This window comes from Mirounga leonina, unplaced genomic scaffold, assembly GCF_011800145.1.
Source record: "Mirounga leonina isolate KUSES-001 unplaced genomic scaffold, KU_Mleo_1.0 Mir_166, whole genome shotgun sequence".
NCBI classification, from domain to species: domain Eukaryota; kingdom Metazoa; phylum Chordata; class Mammalia; order Carnivora; family Phocidae; genus Mirounga; species Mirounga leonina.
In genome coordinates, this window is record NW_023270418.1 from 36,789,528 (window position 1) to 36,816,896 (window position 27,369).

Genomic DNA, 27,369 nt, shown 5'->3' on the forward strand with positions numbered 1-27,369 from the left:
CGGAGGGTCCCGGGACACTGGGGATGCGGGCCACAGCGCTGCGGGACCCCCAGGCCTGGAGGGGAGGCACAGGGTCCCTCAGGACCTCCGGGTCCCCATGGTGGTGAAGGTTCAGGCAGACATGCAGCCACCAGGTGGCGCCGTGGGCTCCAGTGGACCCAGCCACATCCGGCTCGGGAAGCGCGGGGGAGGGGGACCCGGGGCAGCCAGGTAGCCCCGGCCTGGGGGAAGGCACCACCTCCTGGATCCTCCTCTGCTCTGGCTTCCGTGGCCCAGGGGGGCATCCCTCTCTAGCGCTAAGGCTGTTTCCCAGGAACGGAGCAGCCGGGCGTCCTTCCTATGGGGTCCCTGTCCCAGACACCTGTCGTGGGACCCCCTCCCGCCACTGTGCAGATGCAGCCCTGTGGCTCCTCGGGGACAGCCCGGCCTCCTGGCCACCTCCCTGCACAGACCGGGCTTTGCTGCCACTGGCCCGGCTCCAGCTGTCCTTCCATCCCATCCCCATCCTCCTCCCCCTTCGAGGCCTGCGTGAGCCCCACCTCCTCCAGGAAGCCCTCCCATCACTCCCCGCCCTCCAACCTGACCTGCCTGGCAGCCTGTGCTGGACCCAGCCTGCCTCATCCAGTCAGGAGCCCCGGCTCTCCCAGGCCGAGGGGGCTCCACGTCAGCCTGGGGCCCAACACCCCTGAAAGCCAAGCCAAGCAACCCCCTCCTTCTTCAGTCTGACTGTTTGTACTATGGGAGCAAGTTTCTGCGGGCCCCCCTCCTGGAGAAGAGCAAGGCTCCCCAAATGTCGGGGGTGGCAACCCCCAGGTATAGCACGTTCTCACCTGCTGCCTGCACGTCTGTGGTTGGCCTGGCCTCCAGGCCTTTCTACCCCGGGCAGGCGAGGACCGCGCTGGGAGCCCTGGCCTCCAGGGAATGAGACCCTAATCTTGGTGGGGGAGCGGGTGTGAGAGGCAGGGCTTCGGGGAGCCCCACCTCAGGGCCGGAACTGCTGGCCCTCAGCAACCAGGGAACTCCCTTGGGAGGAGGGTCCCTCCCGAGACCCAGGCGCCAGGTGTCCAGGCGTGGGGCTACCCTCAGGGGTCCCTCCAGGGACGCTGGGGTCTCTTCATCCTCCCAGAGGCCTTGTGAGAGGGGGTGACGGCCTATTTGGGCTGAACATTGGGAGGGGCAGCAGGAGGGAGGGAGGTCAGGCTGGACTTGGGAAGGTTCTACACCCAAGGGGGGTACCCTGAGTCACGAGGACGTCTGGGTTTGGAGGAGCATAGCTTTCAGGTGCCACTGGAACCAGGACCATGCTGTGTGTGCAGCGCAGGGCCCCTGGCCGGGTGGCACTGTCGCCAGGTGACTATCTGAGCCTGCCTGGTCCTGCTGACGTCTGGACTTCCGGAGCCCAGAGAACCTTCTGGAGGTCACTTCATCCATGCCTCTGCCTCTGGCTGGGCCGGGCCAGTCCCCAGAGGTCTCGGTTCCCTTCGGGCCAGCAGGCCGGAAGTCCTGGCCCACCTACCCCGCCCCCCCTTGCTCCAACAGACCCAGCAGGCCTATGAGCTCAGCCCCCACGCAACTTTGGCCAGCTCATCTGGTCTGGTCACTCTGGCTCAGGTCCCTCCCTGGGCCCGGCCCTAAATGGCCCTCCCAGGCCAGGGTGTCTGAACCCATTCCTGCTGCGACCGGACATGGAGCTGGTTAATGCTTAACAGGAGAGCTGGTGACATGGGGGCGGCCGGCCCGGCTGGTGGGGCAGGACTTCTGGGAGGCGGCTGGTGGGAGGCGGGCGTGCCGGTCACGCGCGGCCCTGAGGACGTGTCCGCCTGTACGGGGCTCGGCTCCTTCTCCGAGTCCTACCCAGTGAGGGGGATCTGGAAGAAGCAGCGAACACCTCGTGGACCAGGGCAGCCCCGGCCGTGCCCCGGGGGCCGGCCGGCGCCCCTGCTTTGGGGGCAAGACGCACGCTGGCCGCATGTGCTGGGGGGTCCTGGCGTGCAGCGAGCACATGGCCCCCGCGTGCGGCGCTCCCCGGCCCCACTGTAGGGTCTTTGTGCCTTTCCCAGGATACGGGCGCCTCCATGGCGAGACGGGCGTCTGAGGCTCCAGGGCGGGATGGGGAAAACCAAACAGAGCTGGCAGCCCCCGGCTAGCCCCACAGCCCCCGAGACGGCGGCTTGGCAGCCAGCAGCCACACGGAGGCCCTGGCAGGGCTCCTGGACGGGGGTGCTTCCTTTGAGGTTGCCTGGGAATGTTTGAGGTTGGAACTCATGGCAAACGCTGGCTCGGCGTAGCCGAGAGCTGCCGGCACGGAACCGCGAGACGTGCCAGGACAGCACATGAGCACCCTGCCCGCGCGGGCCCCGGCGGCCGCCCCCCACTCCTCTGGGCCCCGGGGTGCTCGCCTGGCCGCGGCCCCAGGCGGCGGGGGGGAGCCCTGTGCCCGTTTGCTGGCTCTCAGCCTGCACGTGCCCCAGCGCCGGGATTCCGGCTCTCCGCGCCCTCTTCGTCTGGGCTGCCCCTACCCCATCATGTGAGCCTCCGGGAGCCTGCACCCCACTCTGCCCTACGCCTCTGAACACTGACGCTGAGGTGCTGTTCGCAGAGCTTTGTTCCCTTCTCCCAGAGTCCCCGCGCTATCTGTGAGCCCGTATTCCTGGGGGACGTGGACCCCGTGCTGTGGAGTGTCTGGGTGATTTGGCCCCATTCACCTGGAAGTTGGTGGATGCCCTCCTCATCGCATGACTGCGTGTGGAATCCATTGACCAAAGCCCCCGTGTCAGAAAACTGGGATTCTCTGTGACCCGGGCACCGGGGCCCTCCTGGGACCGCCGGCACCCCTCCCCATGGACGGCCCCTCCCGGGGGCTTCTGGGACCACATACCCCGTTCCTCTATAGCTCTGGGAGGGCCCCCTTCACCTGCTCTCAGGGTCTCTGTTCATCGGGGGGTACCCTTGGCGTCGGGGCGAATACCTGGGGACACGCCTGACCCCTGAGCACCTGACGACCTTCTCCCCTCACTCCTGAGGTCTGGACACTGGGACTCTCTGGGCTGTGGTCACCAGGTGCCCGGACAACCCATACCCACTCGTTGGCCCCCTGGGTGCCTGGGTCCCCCGTAGGCACATCTCCTGTAGGCCGGAGCACCAGGCCAGGCCCGGTGGCCTCGTTCCTATGGTTTGGACGCCCTGTGCTCTCTCCTCCCCCTGCCTGTGATTGTCACCCTTGTCTCTGGCTATGTGCGCTATTCATCTGTGTGCTGGGCCTTTGGCTTGCCCTGCCGCCCAGGTGTCTGGGATGCCCATGCTAGGCCTCCCACAAGCGGGGCTCCCACCCAGACGGGCCTGGGGTCCTGAAGCCCATGTGCCTGAATATGGAGCCCTGTCCCCCATTGCACTGAGTGTCTGGGTTCTGGAGCCCATTAGTCTGAGAGCCTGGGTCCCATACCCCATTCGTTGATGTATGCGGGTCCTGTACCCCATTAGCCTGAGTGGGTCCTGAACCCCCTCAGTTGGAGCATCTGGGTTCCTGTACCCGAGTCCCCCCTGCTGAAAAGCTGAACTGCCCACCCCACATGCCTTAGCATCTACAGCCTGGTGGCCTGTCATCCGTCCTTGTGGATTCTGTTCTTGAGGCTCAGGGACCTGTATCCCGCTCCCTGGACCATGGGGGGACTTCTGTACCATTCAGCCCCCTCAGCTTTTCTGGGCTGGATGGTGTGCACCCAGTCCGGCTGGGAGACTGCAGACCTGGAACCCCACTAGTCCTGCATCTGGGTGCCTCGGGCCCCAGGCACGTCACATCTGGCTTATGGGAGGTGGCCCTCTCCTGCTCCTCCAGCCAAGGTTCTGGCTGCCCAATCCAGGTCACCCTAGCCCGGCGCAGCCGGCGCCCATCCCGCCGCCCCACCCGAGTTCTGTGTGGCTCTGGGTAACTGCCCGTGTCTGCAGCCTGTTCGCCCGCACAGATGGGGGCCGGGGGCCTGCCACCCTGAATTTCTAGATTCCACCACCCAACTCTGAATGTGGGTCTGGCCCTCCGTTCCCCAAGCCTCCCAATCTGGCTGCACCATTTACCTGAAGACTCGGGCCCCAGACACCCACCGCTCCGGGCAGCCCATACCCCACTCCTCCGACTTCAACCATCAACCTGACAGTGTTCTGCCCGCCGTTTCCATGGCCTCGGGGCCGTCCACCCCTAGTCCCTGAGCATTGGAATGCTGGCTCCCACGCTCTCTTCTCTGGCTGCCTGAACCCCAAAGTCATCAGGGTCTCAGGCAGCCTAGCCCCTCACCATCTGCCTCCCACATAGGCCCACATCCCAGGGCTCAGGCCCCATCTTTAGACGTCTGGTCCCGTTCGCGGGCATCTGGCCTGCAGGAGCCCATTCAGGCCCCTCCTGGCCTCTCCGTGCTGAGCTCCTACATGGCTCTAGGCAGGCTGCTCCTTGCTGTCTAAACTCTGTCTGGGGGTTCCGTTTCCCTCCCTTGGGGGTCTGAAGCCTCCACACTTCCTGGAACATCTGAGGGGTGCCATCCCCCACCATGCAAGGGTCTGGGTCCTGGCCCCCCGTGACCGTGTATAGCCGACGCCCAGTGCCCCATGGATCCAGGAACTGGAGACCGGTCCTTTGTGGATCTCTAGATGCTCACGGGGATGTCTGGGCTCTGTAGCTTGCACCCCACTCCTGAGTGCACTCATGACACTGGGTCTTGGGGTGCACTGTTCCCCCTTTCACTGGGGATTTTAGAGGCGTGTACCCTCAGCGGCCTACACTCCACACCTCACGTAGGCTCATGTCCCCGGCTCTCGGGCCCCACCGGCCCGTTCCAAGTTCTACCGCGTCTTTGGACGCCCGCGGCCCATTCATGGGTGTCCGGCCTGTGTGAGCCCATTCATCTTGTCCCAGCGCCTCTGTGCCCTATTCATGCGTGGCTCTGGGCAGGCTGCACCCCGTCCGCCCACGTCTCAAAGACAGTCTGTGCTTTGTCGCGCCTGTTCCAGGAACAGCTGCCGAGCAGCCAGCAGGCACATTCCGGGGTTTGGCCGAAGGCCAATGCAAACCCTGGTGTTGCTGGCACTGGCCAGTGGGGCAGGGGAGGGGGATGGCCATGGGGAGGGAGAGTGGGGACCCTCGGCTCGGGAGCACGCGATCAAAGCCTTCTGTACACGGGGCATGTCCCGGACAGGCTGCCAACGGGAGTGGCTGTGTGCACGTTCCAGACCCCTCCACCGAGCCCGCCATTTCCTGCCGGGAAGGGTGGGGGCAACCTGGCTGCAAGGCTTGTCCCCCGCAGCTCAGGGCAGGGTCCCGGGGCCCCAGGCCAGGGGTGGGGGTGGAGGCTGCTTGGGGGGTACCGTCTCGGCAGGCCGCAGACCCCTGGCTGCCCAGCCGGCCGCCTCCCCACCTGGGGGCTGTGGGGCCCACGGGACGATGGGCCCCTCGCTCCGGCACCCCCTCCCCATCCAGCTGTCTCTGGAGCTGGCCTCGCTCTGCCTCCATTGTCTCCTGCCCGTGTCCGGGGTAGGAAGGGAGTGTGCACGTGACCTCTTCTTGCCCAGGGGGTTCCCCGCTTCCCTGGGGTCCCCTGTGAACCAGGACCCAGACGCACCCCCTAGGGCCCCTGTGTGCGAGAGGCCTGGTCAGGCCAGGACATGCAGGCTCCCTGGGGGTCAGTGAGGGGAGGACACACAGGCATGTGTTCTCTGGATGTGAGCCGGGTCTGCCCAGGCTTTCTGGTTCAGGTTCCCAGGGTGGGGGCAGGCTGGTTTGTATTCTCTGGGGCATCTCTGGGTGGACCCCTCTCTCAGGACCCCACAGGTCCAGGTTGGAGCATCCTGGCTCTTCCATGCCTTGCTGTCCTTGCCTACCTCCCTCACGCTCTGTGGGCCCCCGCCTGCCCCTTCCCACTCCCTTGCAGCGCAAAGCCTGGCCACTGGCCCTGTTCCCACCACCCCTGTTGCCCCCCAGTCCTCCCCAGGGGTGTGGCAGGCCCACCAAGGTTTCTGGCCAGATGCACAGGACCCCACTCTCAAGCATGTTTGAGAGGTGGTGGGGGGAGCTCAGGCCATGGGGACCCAAGCCTGGGGGGCACTGCAGGCCGTGGGCCCTGGGAGGCCTTCTGGACACGTCTACAGCAGGTGTACTCCTTTCTGGGCCACCTCCCAGGTTCGTGGGCTGCAGGGACACTCCTGTCAGGTGGGGACAGTGAGCGGGGGACACCGAGCCTGCAGTGACTTACACATCTCAGCACTCGCGGAAACTCTGCAGTCCAGGTGTGGACTGTGGGCAAGGGTTGTGATGCCCCATAACGGAGACTCAGGGAGCGAGCCGGGGCGCCCCCAGGCCCCCACTCCCACCCCAGTCCCTGCACAGCCACGTTCCTGGCCTGGAGCATCTGCTTCCCCCACCCCGGCCCTCGCTCAGGTTTGGGGTGTCCATGAGGCGAGTCGGGGCTCCCTGGCCTGCGTCCCAGCATGCAGCTGGTTTCCTGCAGGTGATCGTGGGGGTGCTGGTTGGCCCGGGCCCCTCCCCACAGGTCCCCCTCCTGGGCCTCTCCTGGCCCACAGCTGCCACCCCCGGGGTGGCCGGACTCCCCTGCAGAACGCAGGCCCCTAGGTGCGCCCTGGCCCAGGAGGTCGGGCCGGGGCCTACGTGGCGGGGTGGCCCGGGCAGGGCCGGATCAGTCAGGTTCCAAGCTCCCCCTGCTGTCCGCTGGCCGCTCCTGGAGGCGGCCTGACCTCCCGCTCCCGCCCGACCCTGTGCTCCCTCCCTGCCCGCCCAGCCTGGCTCCGCCTGCTGCCCAGCCCTGGCCTGCGTGTGGGCGCCCCCTTCCGTACACAGGCCTCTCGCTGGGCCCCTTCAGCACAAGCCACAGCCTGACCCTCTTCCCAGAGGCCCGTCCTGGGACCCCGAGCCTCCAAAACGCTCCGTCCTGGGGCCCCTACCCACAGAGGCACCATTTCGGGACCCTCTTTCCGGATGACAGGCCCCCCGGGGGGGCTGGTCTGAGCAGAAGCCTCTGACCGGAGGCCTGCCCAAGCAGCCCTTCGCCTGGGACCCCTCCTGCCCCCCGACGAGCTCGGGGCCCGGCTGGCTGGGACCCCGGGAGAGCCAGGTCATCGTGGAAAGAGGTGTGATTTCCTGGTTTCGGGCCTTCCCTCCAGCCCCCCAGCCAGAGGGCCACCTTACGTCCTAGACAGGGAGGCATCCAGGGCCAAGATGGAGTCGCTTTGTGCGACTGGGAGGGACGGAGAAAGGAGCCAGGGAGGCACAGGGATGCTACCCAGCTCCCAGACCCTGGGACCGGCCGGAACGGGGTTCCCATCAGCTCACAGACAGAGGAACAGCTCCTGGGGGTGCAGCTGGGGTGATGAGGTGCACAGTGGCCTGGGGCAGAGGAGCCGTGAGGATGGGGGTGGCCCGCCTGGGGCAGCAGGTGTTGGGGAGGCCGAGAGGACGAGGGGAAGACGGTCCGGCCCACCGGACAGTGCAGGGGGCCTCCCCTCCCTCGGCTACGAGGGGCCAGCATGCGGCCAGCCGGGGGCCGCGGAGCCTGCAGGCGGCTCCGGGAAGCACAGGTGACCCCTCGCCATGCACAGGTTGCTGGCACACACCTGCACGTGCTCCCTCAGGGGGAGCTGATGCTTGGGAGGCCGCCCCACGGACGGCTCGTCCTTCTGCCCTCCCACTGCCGCAGACCTGCTCTGGGCGGCAGGAGTCCTGGTCCCACAAAGGCCACCGGCTCCGGCCCACCGCTCTGCCCGGCTGCAAGCCACACACAGACACCCGCGGGCGCTGCTCTGGCCGCAAGCAGGTGGCTCTCTGGCCGGGGCGTGATCGGGCACCGGCCAGGCTACCGGTTTTCTCCGGCTGCCTCCACCCGAGCTGCGAGCCACTGGACCAGAGCCCTGGGCCCCAAGCAGCGCAGGTGGGGCCACGTGGCCAGCACCCAGCCCAGAGCCAGCCTCGTCCCGGGGGATGGGGGAGGGGCCCCCTCTGCCCAGCCCCCTGCTGCTCCAGCCGGCCTCCACCCCCACCTTTCTCTGTCTGACCCCCCAGCACCTCCTGCTCCAGCCACATCTACCAGCCGAGAGCCCACCCTGGCCCTGGGCTGGGCTTCTTGCTCAGATGCCGGCCTCCCAGCCCAGCCTCCAGCCTCCAGCTGCCCCCTGGGGCTCTCCCTCCTCTGAACTGGCCCCAGCCAGGGGCAAGAGACTGCTATGCTGACCCTGACCTTGAGGAAAGGACTCCTCAGGTCCAAGCAGGCCCAGCCCACAGTGCAGCCCATCAACATTGGGCCCAGGCCCACGCTGCAGCAGATCAGGGGCGCAGACTGCCCGTGGGCAGGGGACCCTGCTCTCAGGAGAGGCCTGGCCTGCGCTGGGTGGGCGGGGGGTGGGGGGGTGGGGGGCAAAGGACTGGTAGGAAAGGAGCCGGGGAGGGAGAGGCCGGGGACTGCAGGAGCAGCTGGTGCTCAGCACGGAGGCAGCAGTGCAAACCCACAGGGCTGCACTTGGCCGTGGGAGCCCCAGGGTTCCACCAGCACAGCCCCTTCCTTGCCAGGAGCCCCAGACAGGCGCCCGGCAACCTCCCTGTTTACCCCACTGCTCATCCCAAGTTGGTTCTGCACAGAGATGGCCCAGAACGTCCTTAACCCAAGCAAGCAAAGGGCTCTGGTTCCTGCTGAGGCTGCAGGTTCGGGAAGCCGCGTGTCCTACGACAGGGACCCTGGAGGGCTGGGGCCCGGCCTGGAGGGGCTGACCTCAGACCCCATCAACTGTACCACCCTCTCCTCGCTTCCCCCCGTCCATCCCCCCATGTCTGACCCCCTGCAGCCCTGGCCCAGTCTCCTGAGACCAGAGAAGTTTTGGAGACCTGAGGCCCGGAGGACAAGCCAGGGTGGACGTGCCTGAGGCCAGCTCGGCAGCGGAGTGTGGGAGTTTGTGCCCAAGGACCCTGATGGTCTAGGGGTCCCAAGGAAAGGGACCACTGCCACGCAGTTCTCCCAGGAGCCTTCGGCCATGTGGAATGGGGGCCCCTGAAGTCGTTCCCCATGACTTTGCTGGGCGAAGATGCAGGGTCTCATCTGCCGGAGGGACCGGACACTGGGAGTGCACTCCGGCAAGCCCAGCTGCAGGGCTCACCACGATCCTGGAGCGCTCCGAGGCCCCTGGACGTCTCTCTACCCTGGCAGAATGGGATGTGGGCCTGAGGGCCAGGCAGGGGATTTGGGAGCACCACTGACCGGCCTGAGACCCTGGCCTGCTCAGCGAGAGAGAAGACCGGGGAAGCACGACACACCATACTTGCAGGGCACACCGTGGGATGGGGGACATGGAAGCTGGCACCCACGGGCCGGCCGGGCTCTAACCTGAGCTGGGCCAGGGCCTTGCGCCTAAGGGGACCCAGGTGGGATGTGCTAAGGTCCCACAAGTGTCCAGGCGAGTCCCAGGAAGAGCAGAGGATGCCAGAGGCCAGAGCACCGGCGGCCGAGCCTGCCTCTGACCCTGGCAGCAGGGGGGCAGCGCCGGCTAGAGGCGCCCACAGCCTGTGAGGGAGGTGGGCCAACCACACAGGCCCCAGGGATGGTCACTGACTTTCCCTCACTTGGTGGGTCTGCTGCTGAGTTGTGGGGCCCACTCTCACCCCACTCTGGGGCCCCCATGTCCCGGCATGCCTGCGGCGAGCTTCAGGACCCCGTGGGCATCCCTGGGCATGGAAACAGGGCCCCGAGGGGCCCTATGGAGGGAAGGGATCCCTGAGACACACACCGGCCCCGCTCACAAACACTTGGTGGTCCAGGGGAGCTCCCGGCCCCCCTGCCCGGGCCCAGCCCCCACGTGGATCCTTGTTCCCCTGGGGTCCTCTAACGGGATGGGCCCCACTCTCCCAAAACTCCCAGCCACCCCCCTCCCCCGCCTGCCTGTCAGGACCGTGCACTGCGGCTGGAGAATCTCGCACACAGACCAGAGCACCGACATTAGGATCCTTACCCAGATTCGGCCACTGTCACCCAGAGGCAAGTCTGGTCCCAGCTACGCCCCTCGACTCACTGTCCAGACGACTTTCAGGCCCGTCCCAGACACACACCGCTCTGCTCACAGACCCTCCGCCCTCATTCATCGCGTCTGAACAACGCACCAGTAACCCTTCAATAACCCTTCCACGTCAGCACATTTTCCCGCGTGCCCCCCGAATGGGTTGGGGTGGCTTCTTCACGTCTAGACCCCCGCAGAACTCACATGGGCACTGCTGCCCTGTCTCGGAGGCCCCCCTTTTGATCAATAAGCCCCCCCTATAATTCTTGCCATTAATTTGTGGAAGGAACAAGCTCATGGGTCTTATGGAGTTTCCAACATCCCAGACTTTATGGATGTTTTTCCACACTCTGTATTTCTCGTTAGACCTGATTGGTTTGAGGTCAAGTTTTCTGGCAAGACTGCTTCAGAAGGGGAAGGCCCTTGAGGGTTGGTGTGTCCCTTCCTGTGACATCAGGTAGGTGTGTCCCCTCCACTGTCGGTGGGCAGGGTGTGGCCAGCTAGAGCCACCTGCCATCAGGGTCCCCATCATGGTTTCTCATGGTTTTAGCAGCTCCTGGCGACACTTTCGGGACCCGGAGTCAGCAAACCAAATCCTGCTCTCCCAGAGCGGCTCCTGGCCTCTGACTTCCGAGAAGGCCTGCACCCTCTTCTAAAGGGCCCACCCGACTGGCTCAAGTCCAGCAGGAAGACCTCCCCTGATCAACGCAAAGGCAGCTGGTTAGAGGCCTTGCCTACCTCTGCAGAATCCTTTTGCATTTGCCCTAGTCCGCCGGCGGGAAGCAAGTCACCAGCCTGGCATGCACCCAGGGGCAGGTGTGGTGCATGCCTGTTTGACTCATGGTGTGTCCCACGCCACAAGGTGTGTCCCAACTCGCTGTCCCTGTTCTCTTGACTCGTGCCCAGACTGCCTGTCTTTGACCAAAGGGAACCCTTCCCCGTTGACCAGTGTGCCGTCCTGATGTGACACAGTGGTCTGGACGGATTTGTGAGTCTTGTGAAAGTTGTATCCAGTTCTGGAACCAGCCATTTCTCTAAGGATCCTGGGTCCCTTTCACAGGGATGCTCGTGGGTACTCGGAGGCCCCACTTGGGGCAACAGGGTGCTCACTGCTGCTGGTTTGGCCACTGTTTCTAGGTCTTTTTGTGAATAGAACCAGGAAATTCGTGTTTTTTCCAATTTTTTTTATTGTGATAAAATAGCACAGAACATAAAATGTACCATCTTCACCGTCTCTAAGCCCACAGCTCAGGGGCACTAAACACATTCACACTGTTGTGCAACTGTCCCCACCATCCATCTCCAGAACTTTCCACCATCCCAAAGGGAAGCTCTGTCCCCGAGTCACCGACCCCCATCTCTCCCCCAGCCCCAGTGCCCATCATCTACTCTCTGTCCCCCTGAGTCACCGACCCCCATCCCTCCCCTGGCCCCAGTGCCCACTGTCCACTCTCTGTCCCCCTGAGTCACCCACCCCCATCCCTCCCCCGGTGCCCACCATCCACTCTCTGTCCCCGAGTCACCGACCCCCATCTCTCCTCCGGCCCCAGTGCCCACCGTCCACTCTCTGTCCCCCTGAGTCGCCGACCCCCACCCCTCCCTCGGCGCCCACTGTCCACTCTCTGTCCCTGTGAATCTGGAGACTCCAGGGACCTAATGCGGGTGGAATCCTGCAGTGTGTTTTAGTGACTGGCTTAGGAAAAACATATTTTTAAAAATAAAATCCATCCTGGAATCACACTGTATTTCCAATTTGGGTGCAGGATTTCAAGATTTTTCTTCGTTCCGTAGACTGTGTATTTCAGTCTGTCTTAAACGTTGGAAGTCTTGTTTTCTAAGAGCACTTAACACAATTACACACACACAACCCACACGTGACAGATGTCCTCAAATGACTGTGTTTTAAAGTGGCCTGAAGTAAACTTTCTGGGTGGTAAGTCACCGACTGGATGGACAGCCCAGTCCACTCTTTCCCACTCTCTCTCACCCGGGGCTTGCTTTTGCCATTCCGACATCATTGTGTTTTATACCACATCATACATTTCTGTGATTTGAGGTCACAGTGGAACAGGGCAAGGCCACCCCCACCCCCAGCTCCTTGGGGCTGTTTCTTCTCTTGCCTGTAGGTACTCACAGCTGTCCCCTGTTTAAATGTTACTTATTCGCACCGCAGGCCCTCTGTTGAAGCGACGACCGCTGGTGCCCGTCCTGGCCTGCCCCTGCTGCTCCCCCACCCCAGTCCGGGAGGCCGGCTGGCCGCACGGTGTGGACGTCTCCCTCCCTCCTCCGCCGCACAGGACTCGGTGAGTGGGTGCCCTGTGGTCTATCCAACCAGGCCCCACGTAGGGGCACGTGGGTCGCTTCCAATTTTGCGCTTTAACAGAGCGTGTCGCCATGCGTGGGCGTTCCTCCTCCAATACCTTTAAAGGCCGCCTGTGACCGAGGACAGCGGGTAACTGCCATTCCTTTTGCCTCGCACCTACATGTGAGCCAAGCCTTCCAGAAGTCAAGCCCAGGCTTCCTCCTTCTCTTCCCCCTGGTCACAGGGGACCGCCCTACGGCCATAGGCATGAGCTGGGTGACAGGTGGTCCAGGCTAGTCGGTCCCGTAGCTTACACGAGCGCGCTGGTTCTCCTTGGGCTTGATCCTGCAACACCGTTTCCAAGTTGCTGTGGGGCCCCTGACTGACGGGTACAGCAGGACCCAGCCATCGAGCTCAGGCGGGCGCTGGTCTCCGGCAGGATCCTGCAGTGCGGCGGCTGCTTCTCAGAACGTAGATGATTCTCGGCTGTAGGTGCATCCACGTGCCATCTGGTCCCTTGGTTGTCACTTCAATGCCATAGGGCCTGTGGGACTGGACGTTTCAATTGGTGGGGATTCTCGCCCTGCAACCTGGGCCTGCTGCAGGGCCTGCTGAGGTTGGCGGCCTTCTGTGTCGCCCAGCTCGTGGGCCAGAGCAGAATTCCCAAGTGTGGAATATGTTTCCTCCAGAGCCCAACTGAGAGGAGAGGGCTCTGTTTACATTTACTCAGGTCAAAATGAAAATAGAGAATTTTACTTCTGATAGCTCCAGGGGCACCTGGTCACCAAGACTGACCCACCCACCCCAAGACCACACTTGTCTGTGATCGCGGTTTTCCCAGCACTGTGTAGATGCCGTTTCTACATTCTGCTGGGAGGCAATTAAGAAAACGAGCAGAGACTTATAATTTATAGCAAAATGGAGAACACAAGGCTTAAATATCTCCCCACACAAAATAGCCATACATGGGAAACTGTGATCCTTTTAAACACTACAGCTGGGCTTTCCAAAAAAACAAGAGCAGTCCCCAGAGGATTTAAAAAAAAAAAGGAGGAACTCAGCCTCTGGAAATGGACAAGTAAATCGTTTTGACCAACTCTGCTGCTGAGAACAACTAGAAAAACTGGTGGTGGGGAGGCGGGATGCCCCCAAAGAGATTTTCAAGACACTGGAGGGCTTATCACGGTTATTTAACTGTCCAAGCTAGAGCAAAGGAGGGAAGGAGCCCAGGAGGTGAGGTCAGACTCTGGGACCACTTTTTCCCTTTGGGAAATTACACATTCCTACAATTTCCATAGCTGAAAGTTTGAGAAGTTGAGGACAACTGTGAGTTGTCTCTCATGGCAGGAGGGACAAAGAGCATCTCAGAGGCCCTGGTGAGAACCACAGACTTTTGTTGGGACCCTGGAATGCCACCACAAGGAGGAAGGATGAGCTGAAGCAGACCCGCCCTTTCAAGAACTGAAATCTCACTTGGAGTCAACTCAATTCTCGCTTAAACTAAAATGATCCTCTTTAGTATGGTCACCCAACAATTGTAGAAGAAAATGCTCTCTGGAGGTTATACTATCCCACGGAGCTTCTAATTCTCTCTTGGATTTTTTAAGCAGCAGGCCTGGAACTCTACCAGAAGTGAGAACACATGGGAAAACATGGGAACCACCTGCAAACAGAGGAAAAATAAACAATAGGAACAGACCCACGAGAGATTCAGATGCTGGAAGTGTCTCTAACATGACTAATAATTCTCAGGTTGTGACGTTCAAGAACTTAAGGAACCAGGTGGAGAAATTCAGCAGAAAACTAGAAATTATGAAAAAGGATCTAATGGGATTTGTAGAAATAGAAAGCACAGACCCCTCAGTGGTGGTGTGATGGACCTAACAGCAAATTAGATGCAGCTTAAATGAGAATTCTTAAAGGGGAAGAAAGACAAAATGATTTTAACACAGAAAGGAACAGAAGAGCTGTATGGGACATAATGGAAATATCTAACATGTAATCAGACTTTGGAAGGAGAAAGTGGATGGAATCCAAACAATATGTCAAAGAGGTAATGGCCGAGACTTTGCAAAACTGACCTAAGCACCAAGTCACAGATTGAAGAAACCCTATAAACTCCGAAAGAAAGAAAGAAAGAAAGAAAGAAAGAAAGAAAGAAAGAAAGAAAGAAAGAAAGAAAGAAAGAAAGAAAGAAAGAAAGAAATCTGGCAGCTAGATATATTATAGTTACCAATGACAGAGAAAATCTTAACGAGGGCAGAGTAAAAAAAGACAAATTACTTGAATGGAAACAACAAGTAAACTGTCAGCCACCTTCTCCCCAGAAATGCTAACAAACCCCACAAAAAATGAAGTGATCTCATCAAAGACTGAAAACAAAATCTACTGACTTAATTCTATACTCATTGAAAATATCTTTTAAAAATAAAGCAGAAACTCAATGGCAAGAAAACACATGACATGATTTAAAAATGGGCAAAGGACCTGAATAAACATTTCTCAAAAGGAAACATAAAGATGGTCAACAGATAATGCAAATATCCTGGACGTCATTCATCACCAGGGAAATACACATCAAAGCCACACTGAAATATCACTTTGCACCTGTCAGAAAGGCTAGAACACAAAAGACAATAAACAACAAGTGTTGGCAGGGATGTGGAGAAAGAGGAACTCTCGTGCACTGTCGGTGGGAATGCAAACTGGGGCAGCCACTCTGGAAAACAGTATGGAGGCGCCTCAAAAAACGTAAAAATAGAATGTGATCCCCAATTCTGCTTGAGTATTTTCCCAAAGGAAACAAAGAACAGTATCTCAGAGAGCTCTGCACTCCCATGTTCATTACAGCATTATTCACAACAGCCAAGATATGGAGACAACCTACCTGTCCCTTGGCAGATGAATGGATAAAGAACATGTGGTACATAGATACAGTGGAATATTATTTAGCTTTAAAAAGGAAGGCAGTCCTTCCATTTGTGACAAGATGGATGAACCTGGAGGACGTTATGCTCAGTGCAATGAGCAGGACCCAGAACAACAAATACTATCTGATCTCACTTAGATGTGGAATCTAACAAAACCAGTGTCATACAAACAGTGTTGAATCCTCTAGTGTCAGCTATAATGGGCAAGTACATGCTAAAAATGGCCAGATATGCAAGAAATTTAAAACATATGACCCATGGTCAGTAAAAATAGCAGCTAATTGAAATAGACTCCCAAATGACCCAGATTTGGGATTTAGCATACTTTAAGCAACTATTACACATATGTTCAAGACTTGAAGTACAGTCTTAATATGTGAACACACAGGAAAATGTTCAAGAGGAATTAAGACTGAAAAGAACCAAATGGAAATTCTAGAACTCAAAAGTACGGTGGCCTGAAATGAAAAAGTTACTGAATGGCCTCCCTGGCAGTTATATGATGACAGGAGACAGGTCCGGGTAGCCAAAGACAGACCAGTAACAATGATCTAGAGAGAGGGACCGAGTGACCTTTCAGAACACATCAAATAGTCTAGCGTAAGTGTAACTGGAATCCCCAAGAGCAAGTAGGGTGAGAAAGTCACAGAAAAAAATATTTAAAGAAAAATGGATGAAAATTTCACCAATTTGATGAAAAGCGTTGACTGTGAAGTTCAAGGCCAGTGAATGTCAGTCAGGATACATACCAAAAAAATCATATCTAATGATAAATTACGTACTGGGGCCAACAGTGTAGATTACGTCCGACTACTCATCTGGAACAACAGAGGCCAGAAGACAACGGAACGACATCTCTGAAGTGCATGGGCACACTCACACCTGTCAGCCAGAGTTCTGTATCTGGTGAAAGAATCCTTCAAAAACGGGAGTGAAAGAAGAGCTTTCGGATAAAAGATGGGAGGGCTTATTGCCAGCAGACCTGCACGAGGAGAAATACCAGATGATCCTCGAGGATAAAGGAAAATGATATCAGGGAGAATCTCAGCTATCCACCTGATGAAGGCCAGGTGTTGCTTAGGGATGGGTTGGGAGGGAGAAACAGACACTAAAAGGGTGTGAAGACATTTTGGGAACTAATGGGAAGGTTTAGCATGGTGACTGTGTGCTAATGTATGTCAAGAGTTAGCAAACCATATACTTTAAATGTCTGCAGTTTATTGTACAGTAATAAAGCTCTCTTTAAAAAGTTCCGGAAGTTTAACAATGGCGAGCTCAGGATATTTTGTAAGAGTGTTTTCTGGATCTGAAAATGTGCAGGACTCGACTGGTGAAAATCAGTAAGTAAATAATTAATTACAAGGTACAACCAGATTGGAAAGTGGTCTTGCAGTTTTCCATAAAGTTACACATACACCTCTCCTATGGCCCATGTATTTTAGAAACTTACAAAAGAAATGTGTAAACACGTATCTTCAAAAAGCCTTCTACGAGGATATTCAGGGCTGCTTAGTCATGGTGGCCCGAAGTTGGAAACAACTCAGATGTCCATCAGCTGTTGACAGAACAAACAAATCTGCCATCTCGATTCCAGTAATGACAATAGATCAACAACCGAAACACCCAACACCAGTGAATCCTGCAGACATGATTTTGAGTGGAGGAAGCTAGATGAAAATTAACACCTGTGAAATTCGAGAGCAAACAAAACTTATTTACTGTTGACAGAACTCAGATCAGTGGTGGCCTGGGACAGACAAGTGGGAATGTGGGGGCAGGCGGCACCGTGTGGATTAACTCCAAAGAGACGTGAGTGGGTTTCATGGAGGGATGGAGCTGTTTTATACCCTAATACAATCAGAGTTCAATCAGCGTCCATGTGTTAAACCGGACGGTGCTATACACTTAAAGTCTGTGCATGTGATTGGATTTAACTTTATCCTCAGTAAAGTGGATGAAGTGCATCCCCACGAACAGTGAAAAGATAATGTATGGAGCTGAATATTCAGAATGAAAGGGCTCCTGGAACTCAGTGAGGAAAGAGCAGGTAATTCTACTGAAAATCAGCAAGTGACCGAAACCAGCTCATCACAAAATAGCATTTCCAGGTTTCTTACAATTATGTGAAAAGGTGCTTATTGGCAGTTGGGGAAATGCAAACTGCAAGTATAATAAACAATATGACACACTCCCCAGGTGGGTGGGAATCTAAAACTGAAAATGCCACGCTCTGGGAGAACAGGAAGTCGGGAGAAGGTCCCCAAGCAGACTGTATGAGTGTACAGAGCTGTCACAGCTGAGATAGTAGGGTATATGTATGCTCGGCGAGGGATGACTGATAGAAACGGGGTGTGATGGAGCTCCAGAGGCCAGGCCGCATGTGTTTGAACAAGGGACATAGGGCAGCGCTGGCCCTGACCAGTGACTCTAGAACGTGGTGCTGGGACAAGAGGATATCCACGTGCATGGAAAGAAATATACAACCCCTTCTGCGGATCAATGTCCCAAACATTTAAAAGAGACTACAGGAGGGTATTTTCACGACCTAAGGCAGGAAAAGATTTCTTAAACCAAATTTGAAAGGAAACTAGATTGGTGTATTTTACTGCATTTTTAAATCTAGCTAACTCCCTAAGTTCCATTCATCGAAAGGCACCGTAAAACAGGGTTCAAGGAAAAGCCACAAATTGGACAATGGGTTTGGAACACATTTAAAAGCAAAGACGTGGTGTACAGTCAACTCCCAACAAATCAGTAAGAAAACAGAACAGATAACACAATAGAGAATGGGCAAACTGTTTAAACAACCACTCCACAAGCATGGAAATTCAAATGGCCAGTAAATGCATAAAAAAGATATTCCCCCCATGTGTAATCAGGGAATGCTGATTAAACCTGCACTCATCAGTAGACATTTCTGCGAAGAAGACACACTCGTGGCCAACAAGCAAGTGCAAAGATGCTCAGCATCATCAGCCATCGGGAACGTGCAGATCAGAGCCTAGCGAGGAACACATCGCACCCGTGAGGAGGACAGGTTGACGAGGGTGTGGAGCACGGCTGCTGGGCAGCAAAGCGGTTCCGGCCACTGTAGGAAACAGTCTTCGCCCCGGGGCGTGATGCACCCGAGACGCATCCACGCGGCAGCCGGGTCGGTGTTGCCAGCCTGTTCTTCGGTTACGTGGACGTGTCTCCGTGCATTTATCTGTCCCCACGTCGCAGTTCACTGGGATTGTTTACAGCATTTCGTGATTATGAGGAATGCTGCTTTCGGCCTCAGCGACAGGGCTCCCTGGGCTCACCACTTCCTCTTCCACCCCGTGGCCGCAACAGAGGGGGCCCCTCTCGGCCACCCTGCTCGTGCCTCCCCAGCAAACGGGGCTGGAGGGAACGGACCCTCAAAGTGCATCCGTCTCTCCATTTATCTTGGTTTTTATTTTCTTCAAATCTCGCCCTCCCCCTCCCCGGCTGACACAGGCTCATAAAGGCCGGGGGTTTGCGTCCCAGCTGAGCACCCCCCATCTAGGACACCCCGAGACGGTATAAGGGGCTGCTAGCAAGCCCACCCACCCGGGAGGGAGACCTTATGCCCGCTGTTCTGGACAGTCCGCCTTCTGCCCCTCGGGGGCATTAAGGACCTTCTTAGGCCGCTTGCTCTGCGGCCTTCCTTGGGAAGAACGCGAGAGCCGCGTGGGCCGCCAGAGCCCCTCATCCCACGGCCCTAAACTGTGCTTCCTTCTTCTCCTCCCTTACTTTAGCTGGGATTTTGCGTCCGTGTGTTAATTTTTCTCTATTATTCTTCTGCCTTTTACTTTATCGGCATCTGCTCTCAGTTTTAGTTTTCCAACTAAAGTTAGGTGGAAATGTATTTTAAATCTTTGTTCTTTGCTAAAATAGTCCCTCTAAACTATTCATTTCCTTCTAAGCAATAACTGCATCCCACGATGGCGTGTTTTTACTTTCATTTTTACTTAGCTCCAATGCTTTCTAATTTCCCTTATAATTTTTTTTTATCAAATATCAAATATTTGGAGGCTTCTCAAAGTATTTTTAATTTTTTTTCCTAATTTCCATTTGGGCCCAAATAAAATATTCTGTAACACTTACATCTTCTGAAGGTTTTGAAACTGATTTGCACTGTCTTTAGTTTTGGTATCAGGACAAAGTTGGCTTCACAGAATGAGTTTCAACTTTCTGGAACACTTTGTGTTAACATTGGTGCTAATTCTTCCAGGGCCTGGAGATTTCTTTCTCGGGGGGTTTTAAATTGCACGTTTAATTTCTTCAGTAGTTTTAGGGACATTCAGATGATGTATTTTGTCTCAGTCGAATATGAGTAGTCTGTGGGTTTTTAGAAATTGGTCCATTTCTGCTCATCTGTCATATCTGCGAGTTCAAATCCGCCCTCGATTTCTAGCATTGCCTTTAGGGAGCGGACCATTTACTTTCTACCCACACATTTGGACCTTGCAAAGTCTTCGTCTCACACCTCGCTCTGTCCTGGGACTTAATCTTGGGGCACAGTCTGTGCTCTGAGGCCAGGGCCCTTCTGGGGTTTTGATGGATGCCCGAGGTGTGTACCAGAGTCTCTACTGTGCTGGGATTCAGACTTTAACTCTGGTGCTGCTTTGGTGAGCATCTTCTGAAAGCTCCGAGCTCTTTCAGGCTCCTGCTGTTGTTCTCAGCCAGGCTCCTGGATTTCCTCCTGCACACGCTTGCTTTAGGGGTCAGGAGCCCCGGATCTGGAGTAAGTCAATGCAGATTGTTCCCCTCTCTGTGGCCCTTCCCTACCTGGGATTTCCTCCCTCACCCCAAACTCTGCCCTCTGGCCCTTGAGCCCACCAAGATGGAGCCTGCTGCTCGCACTGAGGCCGCCCTGCTGCCCGGGCTGGAGACCCTCAGGATCACAGCCCCCAGGGTTAGCCCTTACATTGAATCCCATCAGGCTTCTGCCTGCTTGTAGCTCTGCCAAGTTCCTCTAGGAAGTCAAAAAGATGTATATTTTGTCTACGGAGAGCTAGTCTGATACAAGCTACTTGCAGTTTCTGGAACCCAGGCTGCTTGGAGGATTCAATAACACAGTTGACAAGCGCGGTCTAACAGACCGATGTAGTGCCCTGTATCCGACAGTTAGAGAATCAGCATTCTCCACAGGCACACATTTGTGACACCTGATGACAGGTGAGCCCACAGAGTCCATCTCGCATATGTCAGTGAATTTGCATCACATTGACCCCAGTCTCTGATCGTATTACAAGGAAGTTAGAAAAATAAAGCAACAAGAGCATATAAGATGCATTTTTGAGCCTGAAAAAAATAGACATTCTAAAATAGCTGGAGAGCAAAGAACAACTCATAATGGAAATTAGATAGAGCTTGGCACAAAGCAATTATGAAAACAAGAAAAGCTGTGAAGCAGAGCCTCAGTAACGCAGCCGGCGCTGTGCTCGGAAAACCAGGATCTCTCCACTGGAAAGGACACCGGGCTGAGATCAGAGGGGCGTGGCCACAGTGCATATGAAGGAGAAGACAGTGAATAACCACCTTCCCAGAATTTAAGAGAAACACATTTTTAAAAATGCAGTAGGGGGGCGCCTGGGTGGCTCAGATGGTTAAGCGTCTGCCTTCGGCTCAGATCATGATCTCAGGGTCCTGGGATCGAGTCCCGCATCGGGCTTCCTGCTCCTTGGGAGCCTGCTTCTCCCTCTGCCTCTCTGTCTCTGTCTCTGTCTCTCATGAATAAATAAATAAAATCTTTAAAAAAAAAATTAAAAAAAATGCAGTAGGAATTAATGACATTGAAAACAAAGACGTATCAGAAGCGCTCACAAGACCCGAGAGAGAGAGAGAGAGAAATGGAGGGAGAGAGATGGAGAAAAAGACATAGAGAGAGAAATGGAGAGAGAGAGAGAGATGGAGAGAGAGAGATGGAGAGAGATGGGAGAGGATAAACCTACAATATCAACAGTGAAAAGGAGACAAATACAGGTGCATCCAAAATTTTTCAAAATACGCTATCAACAACTGCATACAAAGCAATTTGAAGTTGTATTTGGGATGAACAACTTCCCAGAAAAAGAACATTAGGCCAGTCCAAGAACAATAAAACCCGAGTGTACCTGCAGCTCGGAAGACGTGAAATCAGAGGTAGAACGCACCAGAAAGAGGAAAGAAAATCAAGGAACAGGTCCCCACCTCACACTCTCTCTGTCTCTGTCTCTCTCCAGTTACTAAATACAAGGTAATTCTTGACAACACCGTTCTTACATATAAATTTTAGAACCAGGTTGTCTGGTCTAATGGGAAACTGTCCTGAAACTGAACAGAATTAGGCAGGTTACAGATGAGTCTGCAGAGAGTTTAGCCCTCGGGGAGCAGAGGTCTATCCCCCCACTAATTTAGTTTCCTTTCAATCCTTCGACACAGTGTTTATAATTATTTCCACAAATGTCATAAACATGTTTGTCAGGTACCTTTTTTTTTTACTATTGTAAATGATGTGTGTAATTTTTAAGTATATGTTCTGATGCTCCTAGTTTGTACAAAAGCATTTCATTTTTGTGGTTGTTGTATATTGATCTTTTATCCAGGAGTCTTGCTAAATTCCCTTATTAATTTTTTTTCCTGTAGATTCTCTGAGTTTTAGTAGTGACATCATCTGAAATTGATAAGAATTTTCTTCTCACATCCTTATCCTTTTCCTTCCTTCCTTAGATTGATTTGGTTAGTCTATAGGCTGTCCAGGCTTTCTGCTAATGCTAAAGAACAAACCGTGACCGTGGGCATTCTTGTTATATCTTTGATTTGGAAAAGACACTTTTAGTATTTCATCATATAGTATTTGCCGTAGCTAATTGTTATCAAGCTAAAGAAATTCCCTTCGGTTTCTAATTGGCTATGATATTCGTTTAAAAAAATGATGATCAGATGTTGAATTTTATAAGGAAAATCTCCACAGCCTGTAAGATGATCACATGGTTTTCCTTCTTTTTCTGTTAACGGATTTTCTTGAAACATGTTTAGAATTCAATTTATTGTTTTTGACTAAGTAATGTGTTCACATGGCTCTAAACTCAGAGGGGTGTACAGTCAAAACTCTTGATGGACAGCTTCCCCTCTCTACCTCCCCAGACCCCCTTCCTCCCAGAAGACTCCTGTGTCCCCAGATGCATTTGTGTCCATCCTGAGATATCCTGTACAGTAAAGGAACATTAAAAAATATGATTGGGACTCCTCTTTTCTATGCATACCGTACCAATTATTCTGTGCCGTATTTTTTGGTTTTGCTTAACAAATGTCTCAGATCATTCCGAGTGTATATAAGGACCCTTCTTATTCTTATTTCTGCTGTAGTTACGTGTGCCGCATGGCATGGGTGTTCCATACATACTTGACCAGCCCTCCAGGGATGGACATCCAGGTCTGGTGGACCCCTGCTAGCACGCATGTGTGCAAGGATGTCTGCGTGAGAAATCCCGGAATGCGACCTGCTGTGTCAAAGGTTATGTACGCCTCAAATTCACTGCATTTTATCAAATTGCCTTTGCAGAAGTTGTTTTGATTTATATTCCCTCCAGCAAAGCACCCGGGACTTTTTGCCCCATTCTCTTGTTTTATAGACCTGTGTGCACGTTAAAGCCTTTGTTTGTTTGGCTTTGTTCTCATCTGATAAGAAACTGATGGTATCTCTGTGTTCTCATCCACATTTCTTTTATTGTCTCCATATATTTAGGCCAACTGTATTTCCTTTCCTCTGAATTTTTGCTTATCTTGGTTGTCAACGTTTCCATTGGATTCTTTTTAAGAAAATTATTTATAGGCGCTCCTTGTATATTAGGGAAACGAAACTTCTGTGATCGTAACTCATTCCGAGTTTGTCAGTGCCCTTTTGACTTTGCCCATTTAGGTTTTTACTTAATGAAACACTCAACAATTTTTTAACCTAATTAAACATAAAAGAACAAATGTATGTAACCAAATTCATGAGTCTTTCAGGGTTTTGGCTTCTGGGTTTAGTGTCACACTTAGAAAGGCTGTCCCCCGCCTCTGAGACACTAAAGCCACAAAACATAAAAACAGTAATGAGGACGATGATGGCCAGCTCATATCCAGTGACTCATCTGGGCCCGGCCTTTTATTCTGGGAGGTAACCCTACCTTTATTCCATTGTGCAGATGAGTAATGGGAGGCATGGAGGCTCGTGACCTTCACAGGGTCACAGAGGTCACACCTGGCCCAGCCAGTTGGGACCCTGACCCTCAACCTCCAGAGACTCTTCTCATTCACTCCACTCCGCTGCCATCATTGTCTGCGCTGCTCCTTGTAGAGCTCCACCTTCGCTGGGTTTTTTTTTAAAGATTTTATTTATTTATTTGACAGAGAGAGAGAGAGAGAGACAGCGAGAGAGGGAACACAAGCAAGGGGAATGGGAGAGGGAGAAGCAGGCTTCCCGCCGAGCAGAGAGCCCGACGCGGGGCTCGATCCCAGGACTCTGGGATCGTGACCTGAGCCGAAGGCAGACGCTTAACGACTGAGCCCCCCAGGCGCCCCCCACTCTTTACTGTTCAACCATCGATCTATCTGGGATGGGTTTTTGAGGAGATGAGGCACACACCTTCTCCTGGCTGTGAAATAATGGTTCCGTTGCCACTTTCTTCAACACTCCATCTTCCCCCAGTTTGAAATGCCTCATGACCTCAGCCTCCACCCTGTCTCTCCTTTGGGTGTGCTCCATCCCCAGGGAGATTAGTGATTCCCGTGCCTTAAATTCCATGTATCCACAGACCTCTAGCCTGAACTCCTGAATCCAACTCTCAGCTTCACGGCGTGGGTGCCCCACCCTCAAGCCCTACATGCTCCCATCCCCAGCCTCCTCCTTCCTCTGATGTGCCCAGCTCTGCAAAGAGAAGCCCTGCTCCCTTGGGGGCTCGGGCCATACACCTTAACCCCTCCTTGCTTCATATCCCACTCTGTATCCATCAGCAAAACTTGTTCTCACTCAAAACACACAAAATATAAAGAAACGGGTATCAGGAACTGTGTATTATTTCCCTCCAGATCTCTAAGCGGGGTCTGGTAGAAACTCCCATCAGCGGGCCATGCTGATGTCCTTGCTCCCTTTTGTCTATAAGTCTAGTGTCCATATTGAATTGTCTATAAGTCTAGTGTCCATATTGACCTGTGACCAGGTCAGTTTTGCTTATAGCTCCCAGTGCCACCTGGATTGAGAGCAGGGCCCTTGAAGTCCTGCTCTGGTTCTGGAGATTTCAAACTAATTCAGATCTAGTGCCCAAAGGCAGAGATGTGACCCCCCCACACACTCAGCTTCCTGTAGGCTCAAGGGTGTCCTGGGTCCATGTTGGGGGGTGGAGGTACACCAGGAGGTGAACCTGGGGCCCAGGAACGCAGCACCTGCATCAGGGGCTGCCTACTGGCAGGTTAAAACCTCTCTGAGCACAAAGGGAATGCCTGGATCCTGAAAGCTCTCTCCAGGCAGGTGGCTGGTGCAACTTTTGTTCTCACATGTTGGTTTCCTCTCTCAAGGACCCCTGCCCTGCAATTGCCAGGCATCCAATGCCTGAGAAACAATTTTTCCCCATATTTTTAGAAACTTGGTTGGTTTCAGGATGGAGGGTGAACCTGGTCCCTGCTGCTTCATCTCGGCAGGAATGGTCTCCCCGATGTGTATCAGAAACACACTATCACCTGCCGGAACAATCTTCCTTCTACTTTATCTACAAGAGCTCACGTCTGTGTGTTCTTCTGCTACAAGTCTCAATTAGATCGCAACACAGAACCAAGCAAAAACTGGTTTCACTGCTCCAGAAATAGTTGCGGCCTCCATGTCAAAACCTTCTAAGGAAATAAAAACGAGAACAGAAACAGAGCTGTCTCCCACCAGGGAAACAAAAATTATTGGCGCTGTAAGGAGAAATAGACAAATCCAATTTTTTTTTAAGATTTTATTTATTTATTTGAAAGAGAGAGAGCACGTGAGTGCGCACAAGCAGGGGGCAGGGGCAGAGGGAGAGGGAGAAGCGGACTCCCCGATGAGCCGGAGCCTGACTCGGGGCTTAATCCCAGGATCCCAGCATCAAGACCTGAACCAAAGGCAGATGCTTAACCGACTGAGCCACCCAGGCGCCCCCAAATCCACAATTACATGAGGAGATTTCAGCAACTCTCTGTCAATAATTGAGAGAAGTAAGTAGAAAGTCAGGAAGGCAGTGAAGAGTTGATTACCACTGCCAATCCAACCAACATAACTGACATTTATAAAACACCCCACCCTGAAAACAGCAGAATTCACATTCTTTTCAAGTACACGTGAAGCATTTACCAAGGTAAACCATATTTGGGGCCATAAAACTATTCTTAGTAAATTTAAAAGGATTCAAATCATACAGAGTGAGGCCACAATAAAACTGAATTTGAACGTCAAAGAGAACAGTATGTGGAAAATCCCTGGGTGGCGAGCAGAATTCTAAGATGGACTCATGACCTGTGCCCTCCGGTGTTACTCTTTTATGTTAACTGGACAAAGGGAGTTTTGCATATGTAATTAAGGTTACTATTCAGTTGGCTTTAAGATAGGGAGATTTTTGGGGCGGGGCCCAACGCCATCAGAGAGTTCCAAGGCAGAGATCTGAAGCAGGAGAGAGAAGAGGTTGGTCATTACGGGAGCGGAGGAGCGAGGACCTGAGAGGGGCCCCAGGGAGCTGAGAATAGTGCCAGGTGTGCGGGGCCAGCCGGGAGGCACGGTCGTCAGTCCTCCAGCTGCAACGGCCTGAGTTCAGCCAGCGACAGGCATGAGCAGAGAGGACCCTGGGCTCCAGCTGGGGGCCAGGCCACCAGTACCCCAGCTTCAGCGCTGCCTAGCCGGATCCTGGCCCCTGGGACCAGCGGAGAGAAGGGGGTGTTGCTGGAAGCCACCACATATGTAACTGGCCATGCAGCAAATGGTAAACGAGAACAATATAGAAATTAAGTAATGTGCATCAGAGAACTCAAGAGGAAAATTAGAGAGCGTTTCAAGCAGATCGAAAATGGAAACACAGCATAGAAATACATAAAATCACCTTTAACATGGATGGACCTAGAGGGTGTAGTGCTGAGGGAAATAAGTCAGAAAGGGAAATACCGTATGATTTCACTCATGTGCGGAATCTAAGAAACAAAACAAACGAGCAAAGAAACGAGACAAGGGAGGGGATGAGGGATAGGGGACGGGGGAGGCGGGGGATGGCGGACAGCGGAGGGGACAGGATATGGGGAGGTAGGAGGGCAGGGGACAGGAGAGGGGTCGGCGGAGGGGGGCCGGGGGGACAGGGGATGGGAATGAGGGTGTGCACTCGTCCTGACGAGCGCTGAGAAGTGATGCATAGAATTGGCGAATCACTATACTGGAATTTACAAAAATAAATTAATTTTAAAAATTCATTGGATTTGGGGGCGCCTGGGTGGCTCAGTCGTTAAGCGTCTGCCTTCGGCTCAGGTCATGATCTCAGGGTCCTGGGATCGAGTCCCGCATCCGGCTCCCTGCTCGGCGGGAAGCCTGCTTCTCCCTCTCCCACTCCCCGTGCTTGTGTTCCCTCTCTTGCTGTGTCTCTCTCTCTGTCAAATAAATAAATAAAATCTTTAAAAAAAAATGCAAGGATGTAAGGTGGCTAAAATCACGTTGCAGAAGAACACTGGGGACTCAGGGAGCTGACGTGGAACCTCGTGTCCGAGCTCCATTAAAGCCCAGACCGTGAGCGTCGGAACAGCGTCCAGACTGGACCCACACATGTTGGTCGACTGGTTTTCAGCCAAGTTCCCAAAGCAAATCCACGGAGAAAGGATTACTTTTTAAACAGAAGGTGTTGGAACAACTATGTAGTCGTAGAAAGGAACATAACCCTTACCTGGCATTGTAGACAAGAGTTCATTCAGAAGGGAGGCGAGACCTAATGTCAGAGATCCCACTATAAAGCTTCTGGAAGAAAGCACAGATGAAAATCATACTGGCCTTGAGTCATGCAAAGATTTATTAAATTCGGCACTCCAAAAAACAGTATAAAAAAATCAATAAATTTGACGTCATCAAAAAAAAAATTTTTTTTT

The 27,369-nt window shown here is 54.2% G+C and overlaps 1 long non-coding RNA gene across 1 annotated transcript; it reads left to right on the forward strand.

The window, feature by feature from the left end:
• Window positions 1-9,780: 9,780 nt before the first annotated feature.
• On the forward strand, window positions 9,781-23,204 carry LOC118016197. The gene is made up of 4 exons (XR_004680776.1): window positions 9,781-10,492; window positions 10,586-10,897; window positions 12,209-12,338; window positions 22,621-23,204. It is a non-coding gene; the product is annotated as an uncharacterized LOC118016197 (long non-coding RNA).
• Window positions 23,205-27,369: the final 4,165 nt, after the last annotated feature.